This window comes from Schistocerca americana, chromosome 1 (genome assembly GCF_021461395.2).
Source record: "Schistocerca americana isolate TAMUIC-IGC-003095 chromosome 1, iqSchAmer2.1, whole genome shotgun sequence".
Lineage (NCBI taxonomy): Eukaryota > Metazoa > Arthropoda > Insecta > Orthoptera > Acrididae > Schistocerca > Schistocerca americana.
In genome coordinates, this window is record NC_060119.1 from 855,149,260 (window position 1) to 855,174,286 (window position 25,027).

Genomic DNA, 25,027 nt, shown 5'->3' on the forward strand with positions numbered 1-25,027 from the left:
GCTGGACGGCCTGTCCGCGTTTCTCTCACGGGATGCGGGCCTGCTGCCAGCTAGAGGCACGGCGCCCGGCTTCCACGGGGGCAACAAAACTGGCGCCAGTCGCCGCGACCTGTGCCAGCCGAGCTCTGCCTCCTCTTGCTTCCTCTCCAACACCTCTCCAGGATCCGGTCTCCCTATGTAGTGGAAATGACTGAGAAGTCTCTGTCTCACGTGACACTGGAAATTGCAGTTTTAGTACACTGTTCAGTCACATTAATGTGACCACCGCCTACGTTCGACGTCAACGTGCAATAACCACTCACAGCCGGCAGGTAGCAGCACCAGCAGTGGAGGATATATGAAGCGTGCTGGCGGGATGTGGAAAACAATGCGGTCGTTGTCGGAATGCGGAAACCCGACTTCCAAGAGGGCAAGATCTTTGAATTTCGCGAAAAGGTGGGAGCATTTTACAAATGGCTGTGTTTGGAAACTGCTCGCGTGTCGCCGTGGATGAAAATACGGTGCTATCCAAAACCGGTGCCTAGGCAACTTTGGCGCACCACGGGCCACAGGGGTGAACGATTGCTGCGGAGGTGTGTATAGCTGAATATACGTGCAACTCACCACCCAGATGACACGAGGGTCTCTCAACAGCGTCTCCTCAACGACCGCACAGCGTACGGACATCCACAGCAGGCGCCTGCCTCATGCACTCATGCTGACTGCTGTTCATCAGAGACGAAGGCTGGAATTTGCACGCCATTACCGCAACTGATGTATGAGACAGGCGAAATACCCTCAAACTTAAAGAAGTATATAATTAATTCCAATCCTAAAGAAAGCAGATGTTGACAGATGTGAGAATTACCGAACTATCAGTTTAATAAGACACAGCTGAAAAATACTAACGCGAATTCTTTACAGACGATTGGAAAAACTGGTAGAAGCCAACCTCGGGGAAGATCAGTTTGGATTCCGTAGAAATGTTGGAACACGTGAGGCAATACTCACCTTACGACCTATCTTAGAAGAAAGATTAAGGAAAGGCAAACCTACGTTTCTACCATTTGTAGACTTACAGAAAGCTTTTGTTAACTTGAATACTCTCTTTCAAATTCTAAAGGTGACAGGGGTAAAATACAGGGAGCGAAACGCTGTTTACAATTTATACAGAAACGAGATGGCAGTTATAAGAGTCGAGGGGCATGAAAGGGAAGCAGTGGTTGGGAAGGGAGTGAGACAGGGTTGTAGCCTCTCCCCGATGTTATTCAATCTGTATATTGAGCAAGCAATAAAGGAAACAAAAGAAAAGTTCGGAGAAGAAGTAAAAACTTTGAGGTTTGCCGATGACATTGTAATTCTGTCAGAGACAGCAAAGGACTTGAAAGAGCAGTTGAACGGAATGGACAGTGTCTTGAAAGGAGGATATAAGATGAACATCAACATAAGCAAAATGAGGATAATGAAATGTAGTCAAATTAAGTCGGGTGATGCTGAGGGAATTAGATTAGGAAATGAGACACTTAAAGTGGTAAAGCAGTTTTGCTATTTGGGGAGCAAAATAACTGATAATGGTCGAAGTAGAGAGGATATATAATGTAGACTGGCAATGGCAAGGAAAGCATGTCTGAAGAAGAGAAATTTGTTAACATCGAGTATAGATTTAAGTGTCAGGAAGTCGTTTCCGAAAGTATTTGTATGGATGGAATGTAGCCATGTATGGAAGTGAAACGTGGACGATAAATAGTTTGAACAAGAAGAGAATAGAAGCTTTCGAAATGTGGTGCTACACAAGAATGCTGAAGATTAGATGGGTAGATCATATAACTAATGAGGAGGTATTGAATAGAATAGGGGAGAAGAGGATTTTGTGGCACAACTTGGCAAGAAGAAGGGATCTGTTGGTAGGACATGTTCTGAGGCATCAATGGATCACCAATTTAGTATTGGAGGGCAGCGTGGAGAGTAAAAATCGTAGAGGGAGACCAAGAGATCAATACACTAAGCAGATTCAGAAGGATGTAGGTTGCAGTAAGTACTGGGAGATGAAGGCGCTTGCACAGGATAGATTAGCATGGAGAGCTGCATCAAACCATTCTCAGGACTGAAGACCACAACAACAACAACAACAACATACCGCAACTGCACGTCCAGTTAGTAGCGACAGATGGCCTTCTCAGATGAATCACGTTTATTCTCCAACCGACAGATACCCATTGGCGTGTATGGAGTGAAACGTCTGAATGTCATCACCCTTCCACAAACGTCGGAGCGTTATGGTTTCTACAATGTTTTCGTGGCATTCCCTGGATGACTTCGTCATTTTGGAAGGAACAATGGATCAACACAAGCTTGCATCTGTCCTTGGGGACCATGTCCGCCCCTACATTCAGTTCGGCTTTCCTCGGCACGACGGTATCTACCAGCAGGACAACAGAATGTGTCACACAGCTCGCAGTGAACGTACATGGTTCGAAGAACAGCAAGATAAGTTTTCCGAACTGCAGTGGCCAATAGACTCCCGGATTTAAACCCAGTTGAGAATCTGTGGGACAGCCTCGATCGAGCTGTTCGCGCCATGTATCCTCAGATGTTCAAATGTTTGTGAATTCCTATGCCACCAAACTGCTGAGGTCATCGGTCACTAGACTTACACACTACTTAAACTAACTGAAACTAACTTGTGCTAAGAACAACACACACACACCCATGCCCGAGGGAGGACTCGAACCTCCGACGGAAGGGGCCGCGCAATCCATTACATGGCGCCTCAAACCGCGCGGCCGTGATTCGTCAACCGAGAAACATTGCATATCTGGCAACGGCACTGGAATCAACATGGCTCCAATCCCTGTCGGTACCTTCCACAAGCTCACTGGCTCTCTACCTACACGTCCAAATACTTATTCAGTCTTTTCAGAGGTGGTGACATCAATGTGATTGGGCAGAGTAGCTCTTATCCTTCATGCTCAAAGAGCAAGGCCAGACGGCTTTGGCCCATTCACTGAGTTTACGTTGCTCCAAAACTATTTAAGGTTTTTTTTACGACTCAGCTAGATCAAATGGTTCGAATGGCTCTCAGCACTATGGGACTTAACTTCTGAGGTCATCAGTCCCCTAGAACTTAGAACTACTTAAACCTAACTAACCTAAGGACATCACACACATCCATGCCCAAGGCAGGATTCGAACCTGCGACCGTAGCGATCGCGCAGTTCCAGACTGTAGCGCCTAGAACCGCTAGGCCATCCCGACCAGCTACTCAGCAAGAAGATCTCGTTTTCGTGTTCACTAATCACTCTCGCAGTGCTTCTTGTTTTCACTTTCTTCACTTTTTATTTGTCAGCTAACGCTTCTTTGACTGCTGTTTAAAATTTCTGTTTCTGACTGATAATGATGCTTAATCATCTTCATAACAACCCACACTTGACAAATTGCCTATTGGCTTCTGTCTCGGGTTCTTCGGCCAACGTTCATCAGGATTTCCTAGAAGAAAGAACACAACATGTCATTCTTAACGGTTCAAAATCTGCAGATGTAGAGGTAATTTCGGGAGTACCGCAGGGAAGCGTGATAGGACCTTTATTGTTTACAATATACATAAATGACTTAGTTGACAACATCAGTAGCTCCGTGAGGCTATTTGCAGATGACACGGTTGTCTACAAGAAAGTAGCAACATCAGAAGACTCGTACGTACTCCAGGAGGACCTGCAGAGGATTAATGCATGGTGCGACAGCTGGCAGCTTTCCCTAAACGTAGATAAATGTAATATAATGCGCATACATAGGGGCAGAAATCCATTCCAGTACGATTATGCCATAGGTGGTAAATCATTGGAAGCGGTAACGACCGTAAAATACTTAGGAGTTACTATCCGGAGCGATCTGAAGTGGAATGATCACATAAAACAAATAATGGGAAAAGCAGGCGCCAGGTTGAGATTCATAGGAAGAATTCTAAGAAAATGTGACTCATCGACGAAAGAAGTAGCTTACAAAACGCTTGTTCGTCCGATTCTTGAGTATTGCTCATCAGTATGGGACCCTTACCAGGTTGGATTAATAGAAGAGATAGACATGATCCAGCGAAAAGCAGCGCGATTCGTCATGGGGACATTTAGTCAGCGCGAGAGCGTTACGGAGATGCTGAACAAGCTCCAGTGGCGGACACTTCAAGAAAGGCGTTACGCAATACGGAGAGGTTTATTATCGAAATTACGAGAGAGCACATTCCGGGAAGAGATGGGCAACATATTACTACCGCCCACATATATCTCGCGTAATGATCACAACGAAAAGATCCGAGAAATTAGAGCAAATACGGAGACTTACAAGCAGTCGTTCTTTCCACGCACAATTCGTGAATGGAACAGGGAAGGGGGGATCAGATAGTGGTACAATAAGTACCCTCCGCCACACACCGTAAGGTGGCTCGCGGAGTATAGATGTAGATGTAGATGTAATGATTTTACTGACGTTTCGCCAGCACGAGTGGCTAGCATTGTCAAAGCTTCACCCTCCATTGCCGATGGTGAACTGGCACCGGCAATGGAGGGTGAAGCTTTGACAATGCCAGCCACTCGTGCTGGCGAAACGTCAGTAAAATCATTAGATGAACGTCAGCCGAATAACCCGAGACAGAAGCCAATAGGCAGTTTATCAACAAGTGGCCACGAAAGCCTTAACAATTTTGAACCCACACTTGATTTATTATTGACACTAACATGATCGCAGTTTGGTATACAGAGTGGTTTCTCTAACCCAAACAACACGCAGATGCTCGGTGTAAGCAGTCTGCCACTCGAGTAGCTGCTTCTGGACTGTAGTGCACGCCTGACCTCTTAAGATGGGTCGAACAGTTCTGCAACCGATAGCGCAGGTAACGAATGCTACGCCCGCCGCCGTCGCCGAATCGACGGAGCCTCTGGTTTGAACCTTCCAGCCGGCTCCAAACCAGAGGGCTACAGTCTATTCCAGGACGATATTTCAGACTGCGAGCTGCATGTTTACTCTGAGAGCGAGACTAGCCGTCTTTACCACTCTTGCCAGTAGCCGAAAATAATGGAGGATGGGCTCTGAGCGATAAAATGTGATCAGAAAATGCATCTTGTCGACTCCTGCCACATGTTGATTGTAAACTTGAGTAACTTCTGGCCGGTCGATTTCAACATTTATCTCCGGAATCTACAATAAAAAAAATGCTACTACAAAAAGAGAAACTCATAGAAAACGTACATCTGAGTGACCCAGATGAAAAAGTCACTAAATTCATTTTATGTCGATTTTGAGGTGGGCACACGGACGTGTAGATTTTTTTAGCGCCTAAGTGATGTAATATGTTTCACGTTGTGAAACAGGCTATAAACCGTCGAAAATGGGTGTCGAAAATCATGTCCGGTTTCAAAAGCTGCTAAATGCATGTTTGTCTTCGGGTGCAAAGCCGCTAAGTGCCCAGTAGGCGTGGCTGTCGCCCTGCCATGTCCGGATGCAAAGCCCGTGAACAGACATCAGACTTACCAATCTGGACATTCAAAGGTACCTGTCTCTCTCTTAGAGAGAGAGAATGGATACTTTTCTTATTCAGCTTTGGGTTGGCTGTGCTGTAACAAATTCGTACGCAACAATAACATTCTCGCTGCCAATGCATAGTCGTTTGGATGGGACGAGTGTTTCGTGATGATCTCAGTGTCACGTATCATGTAATTAGCAGGCTTTCCGTCTAGACTACTCAGCTTACAATATACCGTATGATATACAACGTGTAACATTACCTTCATCGTTATTCTCTTGTTCAAAATTATCGCCAGGATCATCGCATAGGTCGTCAATTTCAGATGACTTAAGGAGCTCTATAACTACTTCTTCTGTAAGCGATCTTCGTCTATCTTGGACCCGGGGCATTGTGAACTCACCGTAAGATGACTAAAAAGATAACCAAATAATGTCTTAAATTTCTATGCTATCATAACCTTTCAATCACAACGTCCTCATTTGGAGACATGTATAAATTTATAAATATTTCACTGACCTTCCGTTCTGAAAGACACCTTTAGTTTTCACCTTCACGAATGCACCTTTCTACCCACAAATAAATTTTTTTACCCAAACGCAGAAGATATTAACCGGCTGATGGGAGGCACAAAGATTACTGGAAAGCGTCTTTGTGAGTGTGCACATTCAGTTCTGTTTTGTGGTACCGCAGATTGACAGGAGATGTCAACACTGTTCTCAAATAAACTGTCTGCTTGTGACAATATGAGGACAACAATCACAAAAGGTAAAATTTAACCAATTTTAATATACTAAGCATTTATTTAGTATGTCCTTATATGAGGACTCCGTGATCGAAAGGGTTAAATTACCTGTCACACGCCCTAGCGGCCTAGCGGAAACCAAAAGCTATTCTGTTCTTGTTATGTCAACTGCCACACCACTCTCAGCGGAAAAATGTAAAAAATCCTGACGGTGTAACCTTCAACTGTTTTTAAGACTGCTTAACATTTCATCAATCCGTTCACATACAGAGTTTCTGGTTAATGAAACATATTTCAATAAGTGTGCTTCTCCAGACACAAAGTCGACTGGATGTTGATAGACTGTTTCTAACTCTAAAAAAAAATCCTGAATAAGTAAAATCTTCATTTTTGTGACTGATGCTCGTTTAAGGGTTTAAAATAGCGAAATTGCAATTTCGGGCATTAAATGATTTAAATACCGTATGCTTTTTGTGGACTGTAGATGTATTTGCAATGGGGAGTCTGCGACCTGAGAGCACACTGTTTTAAATTCCACCGAGGCGTCTAGTTGAGGAAAGGTAAGAAGTGCCTTGGTAAGCAACAAAAGAAATAAATGTTATATGTATCGTATTAACTTAAGCAGTCACCTCGTTTTTCTTTGCAAAAGCTTTCAGTTTAAATGTGACGACTGGATAAATTTTCGAGTTGACAATAGCCTGCTTGTAAATGAATTCACTTCTTTGATTTCTAGGCCATCGATGGTGACGCAGACAGCTTTGTGATATGTACTGCTTTGCATGGTTAGTGGTTCGTTGCTGATCGGATAGAGGCAGCTGGAGGTTGGATGCCTTCACCGTCATAGCTACGTACAAAGCATCCGCTGTTCAGATTCCACAAATACTGCAGAAACGAAAACACGCGATAGATGTAGGACGTTTTGCCGCAACGAACATCACAGACCCAACTGCCTGTTCCGCTGTCGGCGTCGCTTGAAGTGCTCTTAAAACCAAAAAGAAAAAAAAAACCGACGCAACACAAATGAGTTATGCAAATTAGTTAGAAATTGATCTTAATACAGGTGTTGTTGTTGTTGTTGTTGTCTTCAGTAATCAGACTGGTTTGATGCAGCTCTCCATGCTACTCTATCCAGTGCAAGCTTCTTCATCTCCCAGTACCTACTGCAGCCTACATCCTTCTGAATCTGCTTAGTGTATTCATCTCTTGGTCTGCCTCTACGATTTTTACGCTCCACGCTGCCCTCCAATACTAAACTGGTGATCGCTTGATGCCTCGGAACATGTCCTACCAAGCGATCCCTTCTTCTGGTCAAGTTGTGCCACAAACTCCTCTTCTCCCCAATTCTATTCAATACTTCCTCATTAGTTATGTTATCTACCCATCTAATCTTCAGCATTCTTCTTTAGCACCACATTTCGAAAGCTTCTATTCTCTTCTTGTCCAAACTACTTAACCTCCATGTTTCACTTCCATACATGGCTACACTCCATACAAATACTATCAGAAACGACTTCCTGACACTTAAATCTATACTCTATGTTAACAAATTTCTCTTCTTCAGAAACGCTTTCCTTGCCATTGCCAGTCTACATTTTATATCCTCTCTACTTCGACTATTATCAGTTATTTTGCTCCCCAAATAGCAAAACTCCTTTACTACTTCAAGTGTCTCATTTCCTAACCTAATTCCCTCAGAATCGCCCGATTTAATTCGACTACATTCCATTATCCTCGTTTTGCTTTTGTTGATGTTCATCTTATATCCTCCTTTAAAGACCATGTCCATTCCGTCCAGCTTCTCCTCCAGGTCCTTTGCTGTCTCTGACAGAATTACAATGTCATCAGCAAACCTCAAAGTTTTTATTTCTTCTCCATGGATTTTAATACGTACTTCGAACATTTCTTTTGTTTCCTTTACTGCTTGCTCAATATACAGGGGAGAGGCTACAACCCTGTCTCACTCCCTTCCCAACCACTGCTTCCCTTTCATGCCCCTCGACTCTTATAACTGCCATCTGGTTTCTGTGCAAATTGTAAATAGCCTTTCGCTCTCTGTATTTCACCCCTGCCACCTTCAGAATCTGAAAGAGAGTATTCCAGTCAACATTGTCAAAAGCTTTCTCCAAGTCTACAAATGCTAGAAATGTAGGTTTGCCTTTCCTTAATCTATTTTCTAAGATAAGTCGTAGGGCCAGTATTGCCTAACGTGTTCCAACATTTCTACGGAATCCAAACTGATCTGCCCCGAGGTCGGCTTCTACGAGGGCTATCCACAAAGTAGATTACGTTTTCGTTTGTGTCCGTTGGGGGTGGGGCTAGCGCGGCCATCTTGGTGTCATGGCATTCCGCCGGTCAGTCGGCATCCTGCTGTGCTAGTGAGAGGTTCGTGCTGTACTCCGTTGAGTTACTGTGACAGTTTGAAATGTCAGCGTTAATTGAAAATGCCGCGAAATGTGAAGTGCGTGCTGTAATAAGGTTTCTGACTGCACAAAACTGTACACCGATAGAAATCTATCGGCAGCTTTGTGAAGTGTATGGGGACAACACAATCACTGAAGATGGATTGCGTCAGCGGGTCATAAAATTTAAAAATGGCCGAACTAACGTTCACGACGAAGAGCGAAGTGGAAGACCCAGCATAGTGACTGCCGAACTTGTCGAAAAAGTCGATGCCGCAGTCCGTGAAAATCGTAATTTCGCAATAACGGAACTCTCTATGAGTTTTCCACAAATTTCACGAAGTTTGTTGCACGAAATCATTACCGAAAAGCTTGGTTACCACAAGTTTTGTGCAAGATGGATACCAAAAATCTTGACAGAGATTCACAAAAAACCAGCGAATGGCTGCAGCGTTAACGTTTTTGGACGCTTACGAGAAAGATGGCGACTCATTACTCGATCGCATCGTTACTGGTGACGAAAAATGGGTTAAGCATATGAACTGCGAGACAAAATTGCAGTCAATACAGTGGGGGCACACAAATTCCCCCCAAAAACCCAAGAAATGCATGCAGATAATGTCGGCAAGGAAGGTGATGGCGACTGTCTTTTGGGACAGAAAAGGTGTGATTTTTGTGGATTTCCTGGAAAGAGGCACTACAATAAACTCTCAAAGGTATTTCCAAACTCTACACAACCTCAGAAGAGCAATACAAAACAAGCGCAGGTGAAAGTTGGGCTCAAAGATCTTGCTGATTCACGACAACACCCGGGCCCACACGACAAATGCCACTCGTGAAGTTCTCGAATCTTAAGTGGGAGTTGTTTCCTCATCCGCCGTACAGTCCCGACCGGGCACCGAGCGACTTCCACTTATTCCCAGCAATGAGGAAGTGGTTGGCTATGCAGCGTTTTGATGACGACGCACAGCTTCAAGAAGAGGTAACCACGTGGTTGAAGGCCCAGGTGGTCGAATTTTACGACGAAGGAATTTCCAAGCTAGTCCATCGCTACGATAAGTGCCTTAATTTAAATGGCAACTATGTAGAAAAGGAGTATTTAAGTGTGGCTTTCATCTGTATATAATAAAAAAAATTTCCAATACTTTATTTATTTTTAATTCCAAAACGTAATGTGCTTTGTGGATAGCCCTCCTATTAGGTATCGACGGAAAATGCAAAGTTGTTAACTTTGGTGGCCGACGGATGATGTGTGACGCTGCAGCGCATTTCACCGCGCAGCTGGCAAGGATAGTAAATAGGGTACATGTCGACTCTCTTCTCCCGCACAGGCCATGAAGGCCCAAAGGTACCGACCGGCCGCCGCGTCATACTCAGTCCACAGGCGTCACTGGATGCGGAGACGGAGGGGCATGTGGTCAGCACACTGCTCTCCCAGCCGTAAGTCAGTTTCCGAGACCGGAGTCGCTACTTCTCAATCAAGTAGCTCCTCAGTTTGCCTCACAAGGGCTGAGTGCACCCTGCTTGCCAACAGCGCTCGGCAGACCGGATGGTCACCTATCCAAGTGCTAGCCCAGCCCGACAGCGCTTAACTTCGGTGATATGACAGGAACCGGTGTTACCACTGCGGCAAGGCCGTTGGCGCACATGTCGATACCAGGGCATAAAATTTTTGAGATTTTCACTCCATGCACCCAGCTGGACAGTAACTATGCCTTGCATATGCGCAGATGTCAGCATTTGAGAGAGGGTGTGAAGTTGGATCCAAAGAAGCCGAGTGAAGTATTCGGCGAATCACTCTACGTCTGAATAGGAGCGATGCCAGTATTCGACGATGTTGGCAGGAATGGGAAAACCATGGTCGAATACAGTGTCAAGATGGAAGCAATCATCGTAGAGAGACGACAGTACTTGAGGGCCGAGCAATCGACTGAGTCGCACTGAGTCTCACTCAGAGCCGTCGATTCAACATTACCATCGATCCGACGTGCAGTTGGCGCTGCAGTGACCACAGAGGACCATTAATAGGCGGCTCACAGAAAGGGGGCTGAGCTCAAGGCGCCCCTTGCGTCGACTCTCAACAAGCCCGTTTGCAGTGGTGTCGGGCATATTCAGCCTGGAATCCCATTGATTGGAGCAAATTTGTCTACAGTGATGAGTCCCGCCCCAGTGACTAGTGAAGATGTGTCTGGAGTAGTCCCAGACAGACGTGGGATACAAACCTGACTGTCGATCACTAAAAGGCCCCACTTCCAGGACTGATGGTCTGGGGTGCCATTTCATTTCATAGAGCGACCCGTCTGGTCGGCATCCGGGGCACTCTTACAGCACAGCACGATATTCTACCCCCCCCCCCCCCCTTATGTTGCTCTTCATGGCGAAGCACCCTGGGCTTACCTTTCAGTAAGGCAATGCCTGCCCGCATACATTGAGAGTGTCTACCACGTGTCTTCGTGCTCGCCAAACTCTACCTTGGCCAGAACGTTCGCCGGATCTCACACCAAATGAGAAAGTTTGGAGTATTGTGGGTAGGGACATACATCGAGCTCGGAATTTTGACGATCTAACGCAACTATTCGACAGGATTTGACACAATAACAGTCGCGAGGACATCTAACAACTCTGCCAATCAATGCGAGGCCGAAAAATTGCTTGCATAAGCGCCAGAGGTGGACCAAAGCGTTATTGACTTGCTCAATTTGTGAAGCTCTTTCTCTTGAATAAATTATCAAATTTTTGTCAATTTGAAATCATTTATTTGTCTGTACTTCTACCAATTAAGTAGTTCTAAGTTCTAGGGGACTGATGACCTCAGAAGGTAAGTCCCATAGTGCTCAGAGCCATTTTACACTCTGCAGCAGAGCATGACAATATCGGTTGAACCCTAGACGACTGGAAAACCTTGATCTGGTCAGATGAGTGGATCTGAGCACTATGGGACTTAACTTCTGAGGTCATCAGTCCCCTAGAACTTAGAACTACTTAAACCTAACTAACCTAAGGACATCACACACATCCATGCCCGAGGCAGGATTCGAACCTGCGACGCAGCGGTCTCGCGGTTCCGGACTGTAGCGCCTAGAACCGCTCGGCCAGCCCGGCCGGCGTCAGATGAGTTCCGACGTCAGTTGGTAAGAGCTGATGGTAGGGATTGAGTGTGTTGCAGATCCCATGGACTTATGTTGCCAACAAATTACTGCGCAAGCTGGTGGTGGCTCCATAATGGCGTTGGTTACTGAGCCGTGTGTGGCTCGTGTTTCCGCCATTATGTATTTTACGTGTTTTTAACGTACTTCCACCTCACTACGTTAATTTAAATTACTACTGTCACTGAGTTGCTGCTTTGCCTGACCGTGAGCGGCGTTAGCAGCGCGTATCGATATATTCCCTCTCGTAGTATCTTTGCTCGACTGCTATTACTTCCCGCTCGTTGTCTGTTGTAAGTTAGTTAGTCGCAATTCGGGTTGCGAGTTTGAGTCTGCCGGTCAGTGGGAAAGTGTCTGGAGCGCAGTCTGGACCTGCCAGTCGGGGAGTTGCAATGCGGCACTAGTGCAGTCGGGTTGGAGCAGCTGTGAGGGCTGCGTCGACATGGTCGCCACGCATCACGTGAGCAGGGCCACGGTCTCGGTGGATCGGACGACGCGTTTTGGCTCGCCGATCGTTCATGAGTCGGCTGTGTGTGTGTGTGTGTGTGTGTGTGTGTGTGTGTGTGTGTGTGTGTGTGTGTGTGTGTGTATCGTTCAAGTCAGGTTGTGTGTGTGTAGTTGGCGCTATTTCAATTGACATTTTATCTTAAATGTTGTCGGCGTACTGCCTCTGAGAGATCGGTCGTCTCACGGAGCGACGTGTAACTGGTTATTAGAGCGCTTCAGGGCTCCTTCAATTACCATCTTGTGGAACTTGGGTCGGCCCCTTCCTGGTGCAGGGATGTCGTTTAGCCATTGGGCGTGTTTCCTCTGCACGGTTGGGTCCCAGACAGTACTTCCGCCGTCGTGTGTCTGGAAGTGAGTGGGTGACGCACCAGCAGTGCAGTCGCGACGAACCAGCAGTGCAGTCGGTCGGTTGTTGCAGACGAGGGAAGTGCAGTCGGCTGGGTCAGTTGGCAGCGTGTGTGGAGGCGTCCGATCGCTACGAGCTTCGTGGTTTACCGACCCAGGACGTCAAAGTTGAGTAGTGGTTTCAACTACCCAAGCCACGCCCTTTCATGTTGTGGTGGTTCGTTTCGGTGGTTTGCTGTTCGGGAAGTTTCCCTGTGAGCAACACCGAGTATTTCAACTGCTGAAATTTAGCCGCCATGCGGTGCAAATAACTATTTTGGTTGACTACAATTCGAGTGCACCAGTGGAATTTTCTGCCTTGTGGCCGTTAGTGTTCCGGTTAACTGCCCTGGGCACTGACATAAATTCAGGAAGTGTTCTTTTGGGTGAAGTTAACTATATTAACGTGTTTCAAATTTAAGCGTACCAGCGGAATTGTTCTGCCTAGTGGCCGTTAGTGTTCCGGTTACCTGCCCTGGCCACTAACGCAATTGCAGGCAGCGTCCTTTCCTCATCTGTTGTCGCTGCCCAACATGGTGTGTAATTTTAACAGCTCATACATACTCCATTGTGGATTATCACGTTTGTAACCTTTTCTGTTTGAGTTCTCATGTACTGAATGATGTGAAGCAAGTCGTTGTGTTGGTCGGTCCGTGGCTATCCCTGGTTGGGTTCCGACGGATCAAGTGTAGTTAGGCTCACCACCTGTCTCGCCTAAGTGAACAGGACAGACCGACCTCCCTGGAGGCTTCAGAGTGCCACCGGTGTTTATTGATCTGTTTTTAGTTGCTTAAAATTTAAGGCTTATGGTTATTTTTCCTTTTTTTCTTAAAAATTTTGCAAAATTAATTCTTTGATTTATCCTCAAGCTTAAACATTGCGACCTTCTGCGTTTAAAAGATTACGGCAATATATTTTAAAATTTTGAAACTTAATTGTGGCCTTGAGCCTATGGTATTGCACCTTGCATATGTTTGTTCTATCTACTTTGCTGTAATGTTTTTTTTCATTATTTTATTGCTGTCTTAATTGGATTTTTGTCTTGTCGATTTGTTAAGATTTCTTGTTTGGAGGCCTTCAGTCGTGAAAGAGTTGCATTCGATAAAGGTCCGGCTATGTGCCGCTTTGGTTGTAAAAGTGTTATTAAATTACAATAAATTACAATTAGAAGGTGAAACTGACCCCCATCTTATTTGGCCCTTTTCACAATCCTAATTACCTGTTCTGCCCAGCGGGTTTAGCGGGTTTAGCGGGCGTATCATCTGTGTTTACATGGAATAGGTTAGATCCTCTGGTACAACTGAACCGAACGTTGAGTGGGAATGGTTATGTTCAGCTACGTGGAGACCATTTAAAACCACTCATGGACTTCATGTTCCCAAACAACGATGGCCTTTTTATAGATGACAATGCGTCATGTCACGAGAACAAAGTCATTTGCGATTGGCTTGAAGAACTTTCTTGACAATTAGAGCGAACGATTTGGCCCCCATCGAACATTTATGGGACATAACCGAGGGGTAAGTTAGTGCACAAAATCCTGTACCGGCAACACTTCCGCAATTATGGACGACTATAGAGGCAGCATGGCTCAATATTTTTGCAGGGGACTTCTGACGACTTCTAAGTCCATGCGACGTCGAGTTGCTGCATTACGCCGGTCAAAAGGAGGTCCAACACGACGTTAGGAGATACCACATGACTTTTCTCAGCTCAGTGTAGAAACTGGCTTATGGGGAACTACTCGACCACTGTGCCCCCTCCCCCCCTTTTTTTTTTACTTCCTACACACAGGCGCTCTTCTTGCTGGACTGATGGTAGCACTTCGAAATTCACGAGTGACTTCTTCCACCGATTTCATGTAGTTTCTTCACAGCCGGCCTCCCCAATACCTGACGCGTTCCGTCAGTACACAAGGTCTGCTTAGTCTTGATTTAGCTGTGTGTTCTTTCGCCTTCCCACTTCACAGTCACACCACGAACAGTCGACTTGTGGAGCTTTAGAAGGGGTGGAATGTCCCTGGCGGATTTGTTATTTAGTTGACAAACAATGTCTAGTCCACGTTCGAAGTCTTTGAGCTTTTCTGACCGACCCATTGTGCTGTTACTACTTCTCTGCTGACAAGACACTATTTCTCGGCTCCTTTTATACTGAAATGTCCGCGTCTTGTGACATCCGGTTATTAATTTCGCGGTACATGGGAGTGTCAGAACACTTTTGTCAGATAGTGTACTTCTGTCGTACGAGTTCGAATAATCCTTACGCTCTTCGAAGAAAGCCACGGACAGCGAGGTTGCTTGTCGACATATAACAGTCAGCCTCGAGATGTCTTTCCATAATACTTTTCACATGACTGCACAAGAAGAAATGAAGAGGGCCGGACCAAGCGGGCGACCTGAACACGAAAGACGGAGCCCTCTTCCTATCCATCTTTCGAGGAAGGCATGACGCAGGTGTTCACAAGCAAGGCTGAATTTATTGTCCGGAACTGTGACGTCCACGTCCAGGTGAATTACTGTCATTACTCTCAGAACTGAGTATCAAGAAGATGAAATGTGCACTCAGAGTGAAGTACGAAGCAACTGGTGTTACGGTATGAGGGGGGACATCTCTCGCTGTTAGTGGGTGGCGCCTTATAGTGCTTAAGATTTTATGGAAGGGCACTGCAAAATGACGATGCATTTGTAAACAAAATCGTGAACAATGATCTGGTCTTGAATTATTATTTCGGCGTTTGGTGTCCTAATCAAGTGTGCACGACTGCAGAAACCAAACGATTTCAGCCTGATTGGATCGCAAAAGATCGGTATAGCGTATACGAAAGGATAACCGAAGAAAGACCTTGATGGGTAAATCCATGATGGGTAAGTTTAGAGAACCGACAGTCGAGGAAGACCGCGCCACAGTTCTACAGCGACTGTCGTATACCTCAGGTACGAACCGTGAATAAGAGCGGAAGGAGGAAAGCGCGTACCGAGGCATATAGCGAATAAGACAAGAAATGAGGGGCGAATACCAGAGCATACAGAGAATAAGATAATGAGAGCATACACTTTGGCGTATAGAGAAAAGAGAAGAGGGATGAGACGTATAGACAATAAGATAAGAGCAATAAGGGCGCATACCAAGGCGTATAGAGAATAAGATAACAGAGATGAGGACGCGTACCAAGGCGCATAGACGGTTCTACTGGCTTCGGTCGATAAGCGGATGGAATATGATAGAAAACCGAGAATATTGGCGTGACGCGTGCTCTGTACAGTGCCTTGTAGACACAGATACGAAAGAAACACATCTGCATTGTTTACGACGTCGCATCTGTTCCCAGTTGACTTACTTTGTATCATTTTGTCTAAGATGGCACTTACAAATAAAACAGAAGAGTTTGTAAGTAAAGCCTTCAACGTCTGTTTTACCGTGCCGTGCTTCTGGTCGGGCCAGATGTTAACTACTAGTTTTGTAATCAGATACTTTCGCCTTCTTTCTGTCCTTTTGTTGTTGGAATTACCTTTATCCGCTTCAGTCTGGAAGGGCGCGACCGCTACGGTTGCAGGTTCGAATCCTGCCTCGGGCATGGATGTGTGTGATGTCCTTTGGTTAGTTAGGTTTTAGTACTTCTAAGTTCTAGGGGACTGATGACCTCAGATGTTAAGTCCCATAGTGCTCAGAGCCATTTGAAGAGCCAATTACCTTGATCAGGTACGTGTCGGTTGAAGTTAGTGCGGGACCGCAGAACCCTCTGTACAAGCACCAGAATGAAAAATGCTCCTATCATGGCACAAAAAAGACGAATATGTCCTGCGTAAAGTTACGGATGTGAATGAAGGCAACTATCGTTTCAACCTATCTGGCAGCTTCAAAGACGTTTGAATTACAACATATTGACATATTCGTGCTTTTTTGCTAGTTGGTATCAGTACCTATGTCACGTAATATAATGCACCGCGCCAAGTAAAGTAACATGACACATCATGTCATCGTACCAGGAACAAATCTACACCCAGAAATTTTATCCCCCCAGAAAAACTTGTTTAATCGTTACAAGTATGCTCCTCAGCCATATGATATTACATAACGTTTGCTATGGTTGGCGAATCTTTTGGCTTTTGGACTCAGGATCAGGAACTTTAGTCTTAAAATTGCAAGATGGAGATGTGCCAACAACTTGCAGCTAAGAAAGCTCACTGCACCGGAGGAGCAGGATTACCTCACAAAAAAACGTGAAAATGTCAAGATGTTTTGATTTAAATGTCTTTGCGGCTGCCAGGTAAGTCAAAAAGCTAGTTCCTTTCCTTTATATTCCTAACTCTTTCCAGGAGATATTCACCTTTTTTAATGATAGTTCCCAACTTTTACTCTACCACAATTTTGACATCAGAGCGCCACAGCTTGGTAACCAATGTAGCTGTTGACTCGTGCGACGAGTGATCCGGTATAGGTTTTCTTATTGTCTTTCGAACCATGTTGTTTATATCGTGGTAACGGAGAAGGTTTTCACAAAACAACAGGAGGGCCATTAATTATATGTACAGTATTTGTCTAACTTTTAGCAAAATTTCAACCGATTCCCACAAGTTTAAAACATAGAAATGGCGTGAGTGAAAAAATTCAAAGAAAAAATATTTTTTTCATGCAAAATCCGAATGAAGCTGGATTTTTGAGAGCGTATTTTCAATTTCATCGTAAGAACACATTTCTTTATTTATTTAAATCACTTTAACTGTTTTCACGCTTTCAATTTACGAAAGTATGATTTTTACGTGCTACATTTAGCTCGGCTTTAGACAGTCGTATCTCTATAATGGATAATGTTTATTGGCTAAGGAAAGTTTCTTTTTGAGTTTATCTATTCATCCACCTTACTGCAGAGTTTGAACCGTTTCGTACAAATTTAAAGTATAGAAGTGGTGCTCTTCAAACAACTGCCAGGAAAACGTGTTTTTAAACATACTTGCACGTAAAATTCGAACGGTGGACATAATAGCATTGCCATCAACTGAGAATCAATTTCAGCTCAATTAACATCTTTTGCAAAAGGAATTAATGGGTTCGGCCATTTTTCCTGGGCGCCAGCTCCAGTTCATCGTTCAACCTTTGTTTGATGCAATAGAACATACGTAGGTACAGAATGATTTTGGAATGGCTATAAAAACGGCCACTGGTCCGTACTGAGCCAAAAACATTTTACACCAAGTTCCTAGATCAAAGAGGAACCGAATACCATGACTCCCAAATCACGATTTTGCTCGTGGCCTTCTTAAACATACTCGTTTCCGTTACAACGCCTCCGCGCTCTGTCAGTTAAACAGCGTCTACATTACAAAGGGTATTTCAAGCAAATACACTTACAGAAAAAATGGCAACACCAAAAATAATTGTGTAGTGAAGTGAAATTTCGGGAGTCTATTTGTCCAGGTAACATACACTGAAGCTCTAAAGAAAGTGGTTTAGGAATGCGTATTCAAACACAGAGATATGTAAACAGGTAGAATACGGCACTGCGGTCATCAACGTCTATATAAGACAACAAGTGTCTGGGGCAAATGTTAGATCGGTTACTGCTGCTTCAATGGCAGGATATCAAGGTTTAAGTAAGTCTGAACGCGGTGTTATAGTTGGCGCACGAGCGATGGGACACAGCATGCCGAGGTAGCGATGAAGTGAGGATTTTCCCGTACGATCATTTCACCGGTGTACCTTGAACATCAGGAATCCGCTGCGGTGGGAAAAAGATCCTGTAAGAGCGGGATCAACGACGACTGAAGAGAATCGTTCAACAACCCTTCCTCAAATTGCTGCAGATATCAATGTTGGTTCAACAAGTGTCAGAGTACGAATCATTCAACGAAACGTCTTCGATATGGGATTTCGGAACCGAAGGCACGCTCGTGTTCCCTTGATGAGTGCATGACACAAAGCTTTAAGCCTCGCCTGGTGGGCCTGTGAACACCGACATTGGACTGTTGATGACTGGAAACATGTCCCCTGGTCGGGCGAGTCTCTTTTCAGATTGTATCGAGCGGATGGACGTGTACGGGTATGGAGACAACCTCATGAATCCAAGGATCCATCATGTCAGCAGGGGACTGATCAAGCTGGTGGAGGCTCTGTAATGGTCTGGGGCGTGTGCAGCTGGAGTGGTATGGCACCCCTGACACGTCTAGATACGACTCTGACAGGTGATATGTACGCAAACATCCTGTCTGATCACCTGCATCCATTCGTGTCGATTGTGCATTCCGACGGACTTGGGCAGTTTCAGAAAGACAATGCGACGCCCTTCACGTCCAATATTTCTACAGAGTGCTACAGGAATAGTGTTCTGAGTTTAAATGCTTCCACTGGTCACCCAACTCCCCAGACATGAACATTATTCAGCATATCTGGTATGCCTTGATACGTGCTGTCCAGAAGAGAGCTTCACCCCCTCGTAGGTTGGTTGGTTGGTTTTGGGGAAGGAGACCAGACAGCGTGGTCATCGGTCTCATCGAATTAGGGAAGGATGGGGAAGGAAGTCGGCCGTGCCCTTTCAGAGGAACCATCCCGGCATTTGCCTGGAGTGATTTAGGGAAATCACGGAAAACCTAAATCAGGATGGCCGGACGCGGGATTGAACCGTCGTCCTCCCGAATGCGAATCCACCCCCTCGTACTCTTGCGTATTGACGGACAGCTCTGCTCAGGACTCATAGTGTCAGTTCCCTCCAGCTCTACTTCAGACATTAGACGAGTCGATGCGACGTCGTGTTGCGCACTTCTGCGTGCTCGCGGGAGCCCTACACGATATTAAGCAGTTGTACCAGTTCCTTTGGTGCTTCAGTGTACTTAAGTGATTAACATTGCAAGATCACAGGTTAAAGTAAGAGCGAGATATGCCGTTGCAAATGTCAAATGGAGATATATTAATAACTGGTGTGATTACCCGAATGTTGAATGCAAGAATGCAAAAGTGCTTGAATTGTGCTGTACAGGTGCCGGATGTCAGTTTGTGGGTTGGAGTTCCATGCCCGTTGCAGGTGGTTGGTCAATACAGGGACGGTCAGTGCTGTTTGTGGACGACGCTGGGGTTGTCGTACGATGATGTCCCATATGCGCTCGATTGGAGACAGGGTTGATTATTAGGCCATGGCAACATGTCGGCACTCTGTAGAGCATGTTAAGTTACAACAGCGGTATGTGGGCGAGCGTTATACTGTTGAAAACCACCCTGGAATGCTGTTCATGAATGACAGCACAACAGGCTGAATCACCAGACTGACATACAAATTTGCAACCAAGATACATGGGATAACCACGAGAGTGCTCCAGCTGTCATACGAAATCGCACCCCAGAAAACATAACTCCAGGTATAGTTCCAGTGTGTCTAGTATGCAACAGGTTGGTTGCAGGCCCTCAAATGGCCTCCTCCTAACTAAGACACGGCTATCGCTGGCACCGAGGCAGAACTAGATTTCATCAAACTAACGTAAAATCATCGCGTGCTATCTCAAAGGTAACTAACGCTCACGACCGTTACAACTTTTATTTGAAGCAATCCTGATGTGCGTCCTCTTAGTGGCACTAACAGCGCTACTCATATGCTAGTGGTGAATAGTAGTGAATAGATAACTTATTCATATGTAAATACACGCCTATCAACTTTCATTATGACGCACAACTCCTTGTTGGTGTTGTGGGATTTTTATCCATCGGTATATGCAGGGTGAATCAACTAAAACTTGCACCGCAAATACTGCTGATGTGTAATTTTCAGAATTTTGGTGTTTGTAGCAGGATTCTAGTGCGATATCGTATTTTGAAAAGATCGCACACCAAAGCTGGTATAATTCCTGGGGTAGCACCCACTAAAGAATAGCACAAGTGCATACACTAGTTATATCGAGTTTGATCAGTAATGTGATAACTGACCATCTCATGTTGTGTTCAAATTGACTACTGGCAGCAGCAGTACTTGCTTCCAATCTGGTATGGAACGACTGCTGCACATGTGCTATCATTTCAGTGGAGATATCCGAGCAGGCCGCAGTAATACATCATTGCATATCATTGGTTGTAGTTGGTATGTTGTAGACAGCGTCTTTCAGCTTTTCCCACGGAAAGAGTTCTATGGGCCTCACACATAGGGAAAGGAACAGCCAAGGTCTTCATCCAATTCAACGATTTGGAAACAATTTGTGAAGATGTGCTGTGGCACTTCATGTACTATGGACTAGAAAACCATCATGTTGATACCAATAGTGCGATAAAGCCGATCCTGGTGCACTTTTGACATCAAATTGTTATGATAATTAATTAAACTGATCAATTAAACCACCTCTTTCCCTTAACCTATTGTTCTGTTAATTGATTTACCATCCCCTGGTGGTTGATTTATGAGCCCCTACGGATAATCCGTCCTTCTGAGAACCCCCCCCCCCCTCTATCCTTCCCTCATCCCCAACCCCTTTGGCAAAGGGGACACTTTCCTCTTTCTCACCACCTCCCCACTTCTGTTCTGAGGGTCTTTTCATCATTCTTTTCACCATCTTGGTAAATGCTTCAGCCCTCTCTTCCCCACCCTCTCTCTGCCCTACCTTCCCCATCTGGAATTTTATGGGAAAAAGACTCAATCTGTGCTGAGCTGGTAGAGGGGAAGGATCTCGCAAAACAAAAAGGATGGTAAATTCGAGCAGTCTCCCTCCCTCCCACGGACATCTTGCACACAACATAGCACAACTGGGGTAGGTTTTTTCAAGTGGATTGCGAGTACAACCAAATTTAAAATGTATGACTAGAAGATCACGTGCCCAAAACTGCCACCATCTTGGATCTTTAAAGTATAAAAGGAGGCTTACCAGCCACGAGTACTCAGTCTTCTCTGGTAGTTGAAAGTGTCAACACGGATTCCTCCAAAGTGCTTAACATACGTCAGCTATTAGGGAGGAGGATGAGACCAACGACGAACGCTTATGTTTATAGTTACTAGTGGAGAAACTGGACAGTCTTGATTACACCAAAACTGGTATGCTCCTTAGAAATAATTTAATTGTGCTTATTGCTATTACAGAACAGTTTCCCAATGACATTATAGTAGTTAAAATTTGTGATCAAGTGGAATGTGAAGGGGAGTTAGAGATGAGTGGCTCATTTAACAATAATCTCCTGGGTAATTCTTCAAGTTCGTCGCTGGAAAACATAGTATCAAGGCGAAGCTACCATTTCTCTTACGTGGAGGGGACAGTGTGACAACAAGAGGAAATCTGGATAACATCGGCAAGAAAGCACTGGAAACCATTTCGAAGAAATATAAAAATCCTGTGACTGTACCATATAAAGTGGAATTAGCTGACGTTAAAGTGGATGTTCTGATGGAAAAGCCGCCTGGAGTATTCCAGCAGGTACTTGTAGATGGCTGTAACCTTTTGGATTTGTACATAACGTAAGATTTCACCGGAATTTTAAATAAAATCGGGATGTGAGACTACCTAATATTAAACCACAACTTCTGAATGGAAGGAGACCGCCAGGGAAGAAGCAATGTGATTGTGGACAACGATAAGATAGTTGTAATAGACTGTTTAATTTTGATTTCCTCCGACTATAGAGTAAAGATTTATGACAAATTTGTACGTCAAATCAGGAGCCCAGGTGTGAACAAAGTTATCAGTAACCACCTTATAGATTTTAAAAACTGTCCAGATATGCGACTACGAGAAACTTTTATGTCAGCCTTGGCTAAACAATATGATATTACCAGACTGGAGGCTACAATATACAGTTACAGTACTGATCGTGTGTTTGACTGTGTGCAAAACTGTAAGTTTTTTTAAGCTCTAACAAACGGTATTTAAAATGAGCTCCACTGTACTCTGCCCCATTCATATTCATGTGGTGTCTAACTAATAACTTACAGAACAGCTGCTGTGTGGTGTTCAACAGCATTTTGCGATTTGTCTAGTGGGGTAATTAGAATACTCGAAAATTAATTGGTGTCCAAGGAAGTCCGCCAGAGTCTCAACACCGAGAAAAGCTTATAAGTTATGCTCGTCTACATAAAGTTTTAATTATCTACCTGTAAACTATGTGGAGATTCTTAACGCTGACTCCAACAAAAACAATATAAATATTACATGGAAATTCAATATTAAAGCATGAGAATCTTATTTCTCTCAATCTAGGACGTTTTCTCCACGATACTGTCAGATATAGATATTGCTGAATTTGGATTGGTTCCTACAAATAATGTCATACCACAGGTCTTAAGAAAAAGAACCAATGTACCAAACAGACTTAAACCATTCCCAATTACAGAAATGACTCATTTAAGTATAGTTAATGTATTAAGTGTACAAAAAAGGAAATTGGAGATAGAAGAGGTCGAAGCCAAAAAACTAAAATTGGAGTATATGACGAAAACAAATGACACAAAGGCGGAGTATAAGACGCTACTGGAAAAAGAAGAAGCAATTGGAGATGTACAGGCAGGACTAACATATTACCTCAAACTCGGAGTGTGAAAAATTCTGGATACAAGTGGAGAATATACAACATGAACATTTATTGTAAATACCAGTGGTAAGTGGCCATATTTTGGAGTACTGACCGAAAATGCCGGCAACAAGAACGTTCACTACAGTAAAGGACACACGAAAAATTTGTTTATAAAGCTCCAGTTCCATCTGTATCTGCTTAAAAAGGATGGTTACATCGTTTATAAATGTTCTGGACTCAATGTTGTGCTCTTAGCAACATAACAACCGTTTGCAGAGTTTAAAACTGACGGAGTAACAACCTTTAACGGTAATTTATTTGCAAAGAATTCTAATATTAAAGTTCTATATGGAAATTCAGCAAAATGTGGAGCTGGTGTTTTGTCAGCATACACCCAGGATGATGCGGAGCGTTCTAGTAACTGTGCTATGCAGGAAATAAGAGGGAAAATTAAAATCCTCAAATGCTAACTGATAAAGACAAAGGAAATGGGTTACAGGAAAAACTAGATGTGTATTAGAATTTGAGAAGATAATTTCCTTGTGCTTGTTAAATTACTGGCTAGAGATTGAAATATATGATTCGATGTAAAATTAAACTGCAAGTTAAAAATTAAGGTGGATGTTATTATAACATCATCAAACAAAAAGAAAGAGTGGTTTTCTGTGCGTAAATATATATGCAAACATTAACAGAAGTTTTTGTTCAAGAAAATTTGTTTTCATGTTCTCTACCCAGTCAAACATCCTAAGAGAGTCTCCTGTTTACAAAGATTCATATGTGTACCCTTTGGATTGTTTGTGTTGAGGGGATGGATAGGAGGGCAAATGACCTTGAAAAATAGTTGAAATTAGGTAATTGAAAATATAGTAACCCTCATTTCTTACCTAGCATTGCTAACTCTTGATCATGGGCACCCAGATTCGATCCTGGATGGGTCACAGATTTTCTTCACCCAGGTACTGGGTGTTTGTGTCGTCCTCACCATTTCATGATCATTCGGAAAAGTGGCAAGACTGGACAGTGAAAAGATTGGAAATATGTATGGGCCGTGAGAACCATGCAGTTGAGTGGCACACAAACCAAATATCATCATCATCATCATCATCATCATCATCATCATCATCATCATCATCATAGTTTCTTACCTGTATGAGCATCTTAGCATGGAATGAGTCTTTCTTCCCACCGATTTTCAGGTGGAGTTGGGGAATGGGGTGGGGAATTCCCCAGGAGGGGAAAAGAGCTCAGAACTGAAGTGTGGAGGGTGTAGGAGGGGGGGGCGGTAGGCGTGGGAAATTTCTCAGGAGTGGAAAAAGAGCTCACAATTGAACTGAGGAGGGGGTGACAAAAAAGTGTCCCTTTTCTGCAAGGAGTGGGGAAGAGGTGGGGGGGGGGGGGTTGTCAGAAGGATGGATTATCCACAGGGGATCATAAATCAACCCCAAAGCGATCATAAATCAATTAGCAGAACAATAGGTTAAGGTGGTAGGGGGAGTGATGCTTTAATTGATCAATTTAATTAATTACCATGCCAATTTGATATTAACAGTGCACCAAGATGGGTTTTATCCCACTACAGGTACAACAGGTTCCTATTAATCTTCAAATGAATGCCTTCTAGTATTAGTGGAAGACGTTCTGTAAAGAGGCTGCAATACTTATGTGCATTCAGTGTTCTGTCTATGAAAAACAGAAATGTGAGCTGATGGTTCACTATCTCACACTACACATTTACACCCCATGGACACTGATTTTTCATCTGAAAAAGCCAACAGGGACTGCAAAAGACCAATAGTGTATGTTTCAGCGGTTTACCTGGTAAAAGTGGCTACATCACTAAACACGATGCATGATACATCAGGAGTATCCTGTCTTAATGCTC